Genomic DNA, 12,634 nt, shown 5'->3' on the forward strand with positions numbered 1-12,634 from the left:
CCACATGAAATCTCATCATTTAGCTTCTACTTAAAGGGAGAACATATGGTATTTGGTTTTCTGTTCCTGCATTAGTTTGCTAAGGATAATGGCCTCCAGCTCCATCCATGTTCCTGCAAAGAACATGATCTCATTCTTTTTTATGGCTGAATAGTATTCCATGGGGTATATGTACCACATTTCATTTATCCAGTCTACCATTGATGAGCATTTAGGTTGACTTCATGCCTTGCTATTGTGAATAGTGCTAGGGCAATAAACATACACATGCATGTGTCTTTATGGTAGAAAAATTTATATTCCTTTGGGTATATACCCAATAAGGGGATTACTGGGTCAAATGGTATTTCTGTTTTTAGGTCTTTGAGGAATCACCACATTGTCTTTCACAATGGCTGAATTAATTTACATTCCTACTAATAGGGTATAAGTGTTCTTTTTTCTTGTCAACCTCGCCAGCATCTGTTTTTTTTTTTTTTTTTTTGGCTTTTTAATAACAGCCGTTCTGACTGATGTCAGATGCTATCTCATTATGCTTTTGATTTCCATTTCTCTAATGAACAGTGAAGTTGAGACTTTTTTCATATGCTTCTTGGCTGCAGGTATGTCTTCTTTTGAAAAGTGTCTTTTCATGTCCTTTGCCCACTTTTTAATGGGGTTGTTTTTTTCTTGTAAATTTGTTTAAGTTTCTTACAGATGCTGGATATTAAACCTTTGTCACATGCATAGCTTGCAAAAATTTTCTCCCATTCTGTAGGTTGTGTGTTCACTCTGTTGATAGTTTTCTTTCTGTGCAGAAGTTTAGTTTAATTAGATCCCATTTGTCAACTTTTGCTTTTGTTGCAGTTGCTGTTGGTGTCTTCATCATGAAATCTTTGCCTGTTCCTATGTCAAGAATGGTATTGCCTAGGTGTCTTCCAGGGTTTTTATAGTTTTGAATTTTACATTTAAGTCTTTAATCCATCTTGAGTTGATTTTTGTATATGGTGTAAGGAAGGAGTCCAGTTTCAATCTTCTGCATATGGCTGGGCAGTTTTCCCAGCAGCATTTATTGAATAAGGGAATCCTGTCTCCACTGCTTTTTTTTGTCATGGTGGTCAAAGATCAGATAGTTGTAGGTGTGTGGCCTTTTTTCTTGGTTCTCTATTCTCTTCCATTGCTCTATATGTCTGATTCTGTACCAGTACCATGCTGTTTTGGTTACCGTAGCCCTGTAGTATGGTTTGAAGTCGGGTAGTGTGATGCTTCCAGCTTTATTCTTTTGCTTAGGATTGTCTTTGCTATTTGGATTCTTTTTTGGTTCCATATAAATTTTAAAATATTATTTTCTAGTTCTGTGAAGAATGTCAATGGTAGTTTGATACAAATAGCATTGACTCTATAAATTGCTTTGGGCAGTATGGCTGTTTTAACTATATTGATTATTTTTATCTACGAGCATGGAAAAGTTTCTATTATTTAAAAAAATCCCACAGAATGTTTTCATTTATTGATATTTTCAAGTTTCAATTCTGCTAAGTAGACTGACTCATAGCTTTCGGAAATAGCATTATACCTTTTGTTACAATTACAACTTTCTTTCTTTCTTTTTTTTTTGTTTGAGATGGAGTCTCACTCTGTCGCCCAGGCTGGAGTGCAATGGCATGATCTCGGCTCACTGCAACCTCCGCCTCCCAGGTTCAAGCAATTCTCCTGCCTCAGCCTCCCCAGTAGCTGGGACTACAGGCACATGCCACCATGCCCGACTAATTTTTTTTGCACTTTTTAGTAGAGACAGGGTTTTGCTGTATTAGCCAGGATGGTCTCGATCCCCTGACCTCGTGATCTGCTGGCCTCGGCCTCCCAAAGTGGTGGGATTACAGGCGTGAGCCACCGCACCTGACCACAATCACAACTTTCTAATTTTATGTCTTTGTATGGTAGATTGTTAAAAATTAAATTTGATTTGTCCATTTTATTGATTTTGTAAAAAGAAGCAGCTTTTGATTCCATTTATAGATTTCTTTTTTTCACAATTAACTAATTTCTGTCATATTTCTTTTATTTCTTTTCTCCTGGTTTCCCTAGGACTAATTTTGTTTTTTAATCATAGCAAATAAATAAATAAATCATACACACATACACACACATGCATACACATACGCATGCACACACACACACAATCCGAGGTGAATATTTAGTCTAGAAACTTACTGTCATTCCTTTTCTTAAAAGTTGTGTCTTTCTGTCTGATAATCTTATTAACTAAGACATATGTATTTTAAAATGGTGCATTCTCATTTTCATTCTCATCTAAGTTATCCATCATTGTATATTTTAATTTATCTCTTATTCCTACAGGTTTTTAGATAAATGATTTTCATTTTTATTTATTTTTGAATTTGTGAGTGATTTGGGTACTTTCTTTTAAATCCAGGTTATTAATTTGTAGGTTTGTTTGCATGTTGTTTAAAAATATGTTTTGTACAATTTCTACTTTTGGGGAATATATGTTCTGTAGGGGTGAGGCCATGACCAATTTTCTAAATTTTCATAGACACTTATATATGTCTATAAAGAAAGTTTATATATGTCTATAAATTTTTCTTTATTAATTACATTGATCAAATCTACTGTGCTCATATGTATTTTCTTGGTGTTTAATCTTTCTTGGACTGACAATATTAGTTTAAAATTTTACCACTGCTTTTCTGTTCAGCATTCTTTGGAATTAAAATCATTTTTGCTTTACTGGTTTTGATTCAACACCAAAGCTCTAACACAATTATTTTCTTACATTGCTTTGGGTTTTGCGTCCACTAAAATGGTCTTATTTGTCCCATTCAACAGTATTTGCTTGAAATTTAATTTCTCTTCAGTTATGTTTCTATCTTCTTTATGAATGCTAACATTTGCATGTTGTATATTTGTTCATCCTTTCATTTTTCATTTCCCTGTTTTTCCCTCTTTGGGCGTATTTTTATAAGTAGCATGTCAGGGAGACTCTTGGAATTTTAATAAGTGGGTTTAATCCATTTGTTGTCCTGCTATGCTGCCGTGTTTTATGCTCTCAGCTTTAATGCTGCCTCCTGCTCACTTTCCTGTCTGCCCTTTGCCTTAGAGAAATATGTTTAGCTTGCTCTTATCTTCTGAGATGGTTTTGAACTTTGACATTCTAAATTTAATCCTATTAGAACAGTGCTTTCCAGAGAGTGTTTGGCAGAACACTCGTCTCATGAGACGTTCGTTAAAAAAAAAAAAAAAGATCTGTGGTCAAATACTACGAGCTACATACCCCCAAGAGAGCCTTGAAGCACAGCAGGGTAGTAAAGGCTCTGAGAAGTCCTGCGGTGGGTGCAGGGGATGGGGAGGAGCCTGTCTTTGTTTTCCCAAGTTATTTTTTAGGAGGGCTATTACCGCCATTATAGCCTGAAGTTCTCAGCAAAATACTTCCCAAATGTTAACCAAAGATGATTTTCTGAGCCTTCACTGATGTGGGGGAATTCCAGTATTGATGCTTCTCTCCTTGTGCCCTATATAAGACGCAGCATACGGCTTAGCGTCCCAAGGAAGAAGAGGGTGAGCCCTCCAGAGCAAAGAGGTTCATAGGATGGGGAAAGGGGCACGTTTGACCTAGAGGAGACCCCCATGGGGCATGCAAGGGAGGAGAAAGCCCACTCGAGTTGGCAGGCTGCGGGGAGGCGAGGAGGGCAAAGAAGTGGAAAGTCAGAGTCCTGAGGCCTCCTCGGACTGAGCTCCCTGGGGGTAGGAAAAAGCTACAGACCCTGGAAAAACAGGAAGGAAAGGGGAAAGCAGGGCGCTTTTGTCCCACTGGGGCTCCAGGAGAAGAACAGCTCGCCCCTGTCACCACAGCAGCAGGGAGTGGTCCAGAGGGAGGGGCTGAGAGTCCGAAGTCACGCCCACCCAGGGCCCGTGGCAGATGTGGGCAGACACCATGGCCAAGGCTGCCGGGTGAGCTGCTGTCTGTGACCGGGACCCTGAGGACCAGCAGCTCTAGTGAGAACCAGCATGGGGCCCACGGGTCCCAGGGTGTGCTGGGGGAGCTGCCTGAGTTTCCATAGTTCAGGAGTTAGCAGTAGGGCCAGACGGGCACCGGTGGAATCAGGACGTGGCTCGGAGGCCTGAGGGGGCCCCAGATTCTCATCAGAATTTCTTCCAGGGACAGAGAGAACACTGAAGCTAAAGACACCTGGACTAGAGGGGGAGAAAGGAACTATTTCCAAAGGTGCATCTGAGGGCAGGAGCCCCGCAGGGGGCAGTTCAGCATCCTCGGGTCGCTGGGGCGGTCACTGAAGCCAGAGACAGGGAGGGTGTATGGAGAGGGGGAAGATGGATGGAGAGGTGGAAATGCATGGAGAGGGGGAGGGTGCATGGAGAGGGGAATGGTGTATGGAGAGGGTACCTCCCACCAGCTGAGACCTTGACAAAGGACCAGGCAGCCCCCAGTGACACTTGAGAGAAAAAAACGAGGGCAAGTCACCCCCTCTCTCCCATCTCCTGCGATGCCCCTATGGACGTGGCCCTTACAGGTCAGCTTCTCAAAACTCAAAGTCAGAAGAGGTTCGGCGTGAAGCGGGGAGAGAGGTGACAAGGCCCTTGCCCTGCCCAAGGACACACAGGGACCAGCATGTGGGCTCAAGGTCCTCCCTGCCCCAATGCGGTGAGGTTAAGTCACTTTCCTCTCTACCCAGATGTCATCAAGCTAGAAAGGGCCAAGGACCACTGAAAAGGAGCCCCAGACACCTTTCATTAGGAAATTTGCCACTTCCTGGCCCCCTGGTGCGTTGAGGTTAAGTTACCTTCCTCTCCCTCAGATGTCATCAAGCTGGAAGAGGGGGCCAGAGACCACCAAAAAACGGAGCCCCATTTCCTGGTCCCACCAAGCTCATCAGTCTCAGTTCAGGGATTCTGACCTACAGAGGGAAGAGTGATAGAAAATAACACTAGTGTGGCCAGGCACGGTGGCTCACACCTGTAATCCCAGCACTTTGGGAGGCCGAGACGGGCGGATCATGAGGTCAGGAGATCGAGTCCATCCTGGCTAACACGGTGAAACTCCGTCTCTACTAAAAAATACAAAAAAAATTAGCCGGGCGTGATGGCGCGCGCCTGTAGTCCCAGCTACTCGGGAGGCTGAGGCGGGAGAATGGCGTGAACCCGGGAGGCGGAGCTTGCAGTGAGCCACTGCACTCCAGCCTGGGCGACAGAGCCAGACTCTTGTCTCAAAAAAAAAAAAAAAAAAAAAGAACACTAGTGTGTATTTTTGCACATCTGAGTGAAGTGCATAACAGTTAACCCTGACCTCCAAGTACATGAACAGATCATTAGCATGGATGAGTTTCTAAATACTTGTTTTAGTTGTAGCAAGCTCTAATGAAAGGCCTTCTTTGTTATGGTGAATGCCTACCAATCATTGCCATTTCCCCGCACAAATCAACACTAATTATTTACAACCCACATATTGTTAAACAGTGATGTCTCTGGATCTACCTCCCTTTAATTTAAATACTGTGTGATTAGCGGCCTGGTGCAGTGGCTCAAGCCTCTAATCCCAGCACTTTGAGAGCCCGAGGCAGGTGGATCACCTGAGGTCAGGAGTTCGAGACCAGCCTGGCCAACATGGTGAAACCTTGTCTCCACTAAAAAATACAAAAATTAGCCAGGCGTGGTGGAGCACACCTGTAATCCCAGATACGTGGGGGGCTGAGGCAGGAGAATTGCTTGAAACCGGGACACGGAGGTGGCAGTGAGCCAAGATCACGCCACTGCACTCCAGCCTGGGCAACAGAGCAAAACTCCATCTCAAAAAATAATAAATAAATAAATAAATAATAAAAAATAAATACTGTGTGATTAGGAACCTCATGTGAGCTGTCTCTGTTAGACCCTATTGAATGCAAGCTTGGGGTAGACCCTCAAAAAAAGCTCTGCCTTAGAGTGAGAGATCCACGGTGTTTCTCTGTATATGACATGTCAGCGTCAGGAGCCAGTCCTGTGGAGATCCCCAGCAGTACTTGAATGAGTTGGGAAAAATGCAACAGCTCCACTGTTTGCACCTGCTCTTCACACATTCTTTCATCATCCAGGAAGCCTGGCGGGAACCATGAGTTGGAGCAATATAGGTAGATCATCTGCTAATCACAGGAAAAATTGGTAATGGAGCTTCTAGAATCATTTCTAGGATGGCTTAGTAGTATGTTTTCAACAAGCTGTCCTCGGAGCTGTATTTTGCACCTCCTCATTCAACCTGTTGCGCTGATTCCTGACACATGAGGTTTCCACGAGGGAGGACTTTGGCTAGAATAGGGATTGCACATCAGAATCACCTGTGGAGCGTTTAAAAGCTGGTGCCTGGTTTCCACCTGGGCCAGCTGATCAGAACCTCTGGGGATAGTGTTTTGGTGTCTATGCTGTTTAAGGAGCCTCAGACAGCTCTGGTGTGCAGGTAGAATGGGCCTGAGAACCACTAAGCCGGGCGGAGACCTCCTATCTTCATCTGTCACTCACTCCTTCCAGGAGGAAGAGAAGTCAGGTGCTCCAGGTGATTACTGGAGGACGACCTAGATGTTTCCAGCCCAGCTCTTTTCTTTCTTCTTCCTGAGCCTGCCCACCTGCAGGGAGAGTGTGCTCCGGTCTGTCAGGGACTGCCTCTAAGGACCACACCCTGTGGGTGTCTAGCTGTGTCCCAGCCAGGTGAGTGTCTGCTAATTCAATGGCAAAAAATTAAAAAGTGCTCCTCGCTGAGATCTTAAGCCATATCTCCAATGGGCTTTGGTCAGCGATAAGGCTGGTATTTTCATCTCCTGCCTGGCTCTTCTCTGTATCTCTGCTTCAAAATGCAGACAGTGAAGAGCAGACTGGTGTTTATCGACAGACTCTCCCCTAAGCTAATGCTATCTCATTGGCAGGTACTTTTCTGCTACTGGGGAAAATGTAGGGAATCCTCAGAATGTGTTTCAATGTCTATATTTGTCTTTTTATTTTATTTTATTTTTTGAGATGGAGTCTTGCTCTGTAGCCCAGGCTGGAGTGCAGTAGCGCAATCTCGGCTCACTGCAACCTCCGCCTCCCAGGTTCAAGCAATTCTCCTGCCTCAGCCTCCCTAGAAGCTAGGATTACAGGCGCCCGCCACCATGCCCAGCTAATTCTTGTAATTTTAGTAGAGATGGGGTTTCACCATGTTGGCCAGGCTGGTCTTAACTCCTGACCTCAGGTGATCCACCCACCTCGGCCTCCCAAAGTGCTGGGATTACAGGCGTGAGCCACTGCACCCTGCCCGAATGTCTATATTTATAATAAAGAAATATGAGTAAATAGAAGCAAATTTAATCCATTCTCATTATAATAAACACTTGCTTGTATGTTCCTTTGCTTTTATTCTAGTTTCTAAATTAACCCTCTGGAGATGAGGGACAAATACGTATTTGCAGGGGAAGTGAAAAATGATGACTACAGAAAGGCAAATTAGGATGGAGCCCTGGGGTCCTAGGATGTGGTCTTTATATGGGTATCAGGTCTAGCATGGTCCATTGAAATTTGCCCAGAGAGTCTGGTGGGGCCACACCTCCAAACATGGTGTCATCCTCCCTGTGACAGCTCTTGCCTAACCTAGGTTTCCCCACGAACTCGGAGCACACAGCCTGGTCTGAAATACAGCCCTTACCCTAAACCAGAGCAGCCATTACTGCATCGAGTGGCATGTACTTTTTTTAGGGTTTCTAATTCATATGGAAGAAATGTCTTTTAGGGAGTGTTGTACCAAATTACATTCCCAGAAGAAATACATGAGAGTTCCCCAGTCTCACACTTCTTCTTCTTTTTTATCCTTCAACATGTAGATGAAAAATGACATGATGTGGTTATTTAACCTTCAGTTTGTTGATTAATTCTGAGATTAAAACTTTACATATTTTATTCTTTTTTGAATTAAATGTCTCTTTATCTTCCCCTTAGAATATTTTTCTTATTTTTAAGAGATCTTTATACAGTAAAGTTCATACAGATTGAGAATATTTCCCCCAGGATGTCAATGTTATTAGTTTGTGGTGGTGGTTTTCCTGTTTTTCACAGAAATTTATAAGATCATTCATGATATTACTTTCCTTTATTTCTGCCTTTGATGTCGTGTTATTCTACCTGAATATTTTATGAAGATTCACTTACATTTTCTTCCCTTATGTTTTATTAGGTTGGAGCAAAAGTAATTGTAGTTTTGCCATTATTTTTAATGGCAAAAATCCCATAAAAATCCAAAAATCCCCTTCATAAACCTTCCCTCTCAATTTCCAAGTCTCAACCCCAAAATGGATGAGGGTGTTTAAAAACTGCACAAATAGATTTTAAAATCTGCATTGAAATTTCTGTACAGAGGTCTCATGGGAATGTAGTGTCTCGAGCCTCAGGTGAACCAATGGGTTGAGTCTCATCTTAATGTGTGGTTATAGCATTTTACAACCAATGAATATCTTGGACCTGGCAAAGCATGTGGCCAAATTTGGAAGCTTTCTAGACCCAGCCAAACTGCCAAGTGGTTTCTCCTGGGAAGAGAAACTGAGCATCTGACCATGACCCATGAAAGCAGAGCTGGGAGCCCAAAGGTGGGACACCATCCAGTCCCTGCTGGGACTAAGGAGGCTGCAGCCATTGTTGGGTGGATACCTTTCAAATGTGCTGAACAGGTTTTCACATGTGGCCCTGTGTCAGCAATAAAAGTCGCAGTGTTCTCGCCTGGGCAGACGCTCCAGCTTTCTTTCCACCTGGCATTGGGAGGCAGGACAGACCCTTCTAGTCCATGTGAATCCTTAACACCAGGACTCACGGACTAATGGACAAGATTGACCATGAGCTGATAATTGTTGAAGTCTGGTGTTAGTGATGGGATGCATTATACCCTTCAGGAGCAGGCTATTGTGGCTGTTAGTCCCAACACTTTGCTAGGTACAGGGTGAGGATATCTGCTCCCACTGTGAGGTTAGTTTGAGGATTTTCACAGACTCTTTGGAGAACTTGAGGCATGTTCCCCACAGTGTGGGGCTGAACTGGCCTCTGACTTCCACCTGAGAAGTAGAAAGGCAGAGAGATGCTGACCAGCTGCTGTTGGTGAGCTGACACAACAGGCACATAGGAACTGGGGTGTGCACACACAGTTTCTTGGGCAGAAAAGGCAGAGAGACGGCCAGGTGCTGTGGTTCATGCTTGTAATCCCAGCACTTTGGGAGGCCGAGGCAGGTGGATCACGAGGTCAGGAGTTCGAGACCAGCCTGGCCAACACAGGGAAAACCCATCTCTACTAAAAATACAAAAATTAGCTGGGCATGGTGGCGTGCGCCTGTAATCCCAGCTATGCAGGAGGCTGAGGCAGGAGAATCGCTTGAACCTGGGAGGTGGAGGTTGCAGTGAGCCGAGATTGAGCCACTGCACTCCAGCAGCCTGGGCGACAAAGCTAGACTCCATCTAAAAAAAAAAAAAAAGGCAGAGAGACGCTGACCAGCTGCTGTCAGTGAGCTGACAGGCGGGCACATAGGAACTGGGGTGTACACACAGAGTTTCTTGGGGTAAAGAAGTCATGAGCATTCCCATTTGGTCCACATGGGTGATACCACAGTGGGGAGATGTTAGGTCTTGCAAAATAGAGTCCTTAGAGGGAAAAACCTTAATCAGAGAAGTTTGAGGTATTGCTGGATTCCTAGGGAGTGGCAAAGGGGTAAGAAGCCAGCTGGCATTTGTCCATATGATGGGAACGACAGGCAAGAAATCCTCAGGGATGGGGGAAGATTTCTCCAAAGAATCTAGAAATCCTTCTGCAAAAAAGAGTCAGTGCAAATATCTGCTGATCAAATTGGAACATCCCCAACTCAAATTTTCACTCTTCCTGCAGCTCTGAAGTAGATCCTAAGGGGTGTGTGTGTGTGTTTGTGCGCGCGCGCGTGCGCGCGTGTTTGGGGTGGGGTGTTAAGTGGGAACAGATGAGAGGGAAGTAGAGCAGAAGAGGAGCAGTACCATCTCCAGCTCAAGTGCAGTCTGCTTCCTGCACAGGCCTGGGCTGGGAGGAGGAGGGGCTGGTTATCTGAATGAAGCTGTAAACTTCGACTACTAGATGGAACTGACATTCTAATGACTAGCAGGAGACTGTGTGTTACTTAAGAATGGCCAGAAAAGCCAAGAAACTGCCCAGCTTTTTATTGGGGCAGAGAAAAACCCAGTGCATGGAATTCATTGCAAGGAATATCAGAAGACCAAACAATGTGATCCTTACACCTAGTGAGTCCTCTGGTTCGATGTGCTGGTTACATTTAGAATTCCAGGAGAGAAATAGTAGTAAGCTAATGTTGCATTTACCACCTTTCAAGCTCCGCTCTTAAGACTTTCACATTTAACCTTCACAGGTTAAATATTATCTCATTTATCCTTCACAGCTCCCTGGGAGAAGACGCTCTTAACTCAGAGATGAGGAGACAATCACAGATGTAAGTAATTTGCCAAAGTTCATCAAGCAGTAATGGATACATCTGGGGTAAATTAGAACTCTTAGCCCAGTAGAGTGGGGGAGTTGGGGCTGTAGATGGACAAGATTGACCATGAGTTGATCATTGTTGGAGGCTGGTCTGAGCAGATGGGGCGCATTATACCATTCCCTCTATTCTCTTTTTCATGTTTGGAAATTTCCATAATAAACAGTTAAAGAGTGTGTTGAACAAGCAGTTTGGTGAGGATGCTGAACAATCAGAGGCTGTAGATTATAAATGACTGGGAGGCCCACACCTGTGCATTCTGGCTGAGGCCCAGCCCTGGTGCGGCAGGGATTCAAACCCACCAGTCTGCCTGTAGCCCACATTTCCACTGCCTCCCCAGACTGCCTGCTTTGTTGAAATGGCCAAAGGAGAAGTGAATCTGGTGACCAGACCCTTTTGTCCCCTCTGTCTATCACCTGACCCCTGGGTCTCTCCCTCCATCCCCATCTCCTCCTCTTAGGCTGATTGGAATATTGGGGCAACAGGGGGGATCCTCCCAAGGAGGAAAGTCAGATTTGTCCCATGAAGAGTTAAATTAACTGCAGATCTGAATGAAGATTTACAGAACCTCACTGCAGAGGCAGAATGAGTTTTCAGCTATTAATGGAGGAACCAGATGCTCATTTGTGTAATGAACAGGTTTCAAGGTCACATTTCTCTCTTTTCTATGAATGCATATTCCTTGTAAAAGTCATTAAAATAATCTGTTGAGGAAAGGGGTTTGATCACAAACACTGAGCATCTTTTACATCTGTGGTCTTCAACCACTAATGTACCGTTAAAGTGGCTCTAATAGTAGTTTAGGCACCAAACTGTGAGCATTTTGTTTTTATTTGCAAGAATTAGAACGGATTTGAGATTGTCCTTATATTATCATCACAGTCACTCTTCTGCATTCTGCTGCATGTTCATAAGTGTGAGAGGAAATGGTAGAATCAAGAGTTGTCCTTGGACATCCAGGGAAGGTTTTGCACATTTGAGCACCAGTCATCATTTGTCTTGCAGTGGGAAGAAAAAGGTTAAGATCCACTGTTGTAGATGCTCAATAAGTGATTACTGAGTTGAACTGAACACTGAATCTTGCCGTTTCTATTCAGAACAGAAGAGTAGAGATAGAAAAATGGATTCCCTTTCATTCCTTTGAACAAAAACCTCACCCAGAGGGGATGGTATGCGTGAACTGAGGGACAGATTATTCTCTTTGTTTATCACCTTTTTCAGGAAAATAACCACAAAGAATTCTTCGTGGCACATCAAACGCTGGTTTTGTTAAAAGGTATTGATGATGATAAATTGGCCTTGAATAAAAGGTTTATGGTTAGGAGTAATTTTATTGATTTGGGGCCTGGCTGGTCTCTTGGAACTACAACATTATTTTCAGTAAATCGATTGTGTCTGGTTTGGGAAGGCTTTGTGCTACATTTGTCTTAAATTATATTTAAATAATTGATCACAATTTGTATTTGTTCATGACCTTTAACTGAACTGTCACTGACCTGTGTTGGGCCTTGGAGATCAATTCTGTGGGTGGCTCATTAGTTCTTGTGACTTTTCTAAGATGCTTGATGTTTTTCTACATCTAAATTCTCTATTAGGCATTGAATTCAGAAATCAGGAATTCTTTTTCACAAAAAGAAAATGAGATTTTGATGGGAGACATGTTATCTGACTCCCTTTGCAGTTATAGAGAGGCCATGGATATGGACATCATTTTCCTCTTTTGGAGTCAGATATTGAAACTCAAGGGCAAGGAAGGAAAAGTAACACCATGAATCCCAAATGAAGACCACCTCCTTTCCCCTCAGATCTGGGCCTCTGCTGTGACTTAGGATGTCTGTTCTTATTTTGTTTTCACCCATCACCAAGAATGAAGCCCTCAGTGCCATCTTTGTCTTCTTATTCTCTCCCCTGTCTCCACCATACCCATTTGTTGCAAAACTTCTCTTGGCTCTTTTATGCTGTCTTTCGTCTCTTCCCCCCTTTCGCCCACCCCATTGCTGCTCCTCTGATGCAGGCCCTTTAAGGAAGGGGAGTGGGGGACATAAAGGGTGGCTGCATATGCACTGGCATTCCAGGAGAACCCCCAAATGGGGGATCAGTGTACTCTCTCTTAGATTTTTAGG

Source organism: Pan paniscus, chromosome 13, assembly GCF_029289425.2.
Source record: "Pan paniscus chromosome 13, NHGRI_mPanPan1-v2.0_pri, whole genome shotgun sequence".
Classification (NCBI taxonomy): domain Eukaryota; kingdom Metazoa; phylum Chordata; class Mammalia; order Primates; family Hominidae; genus Pan; species Pan paniscus.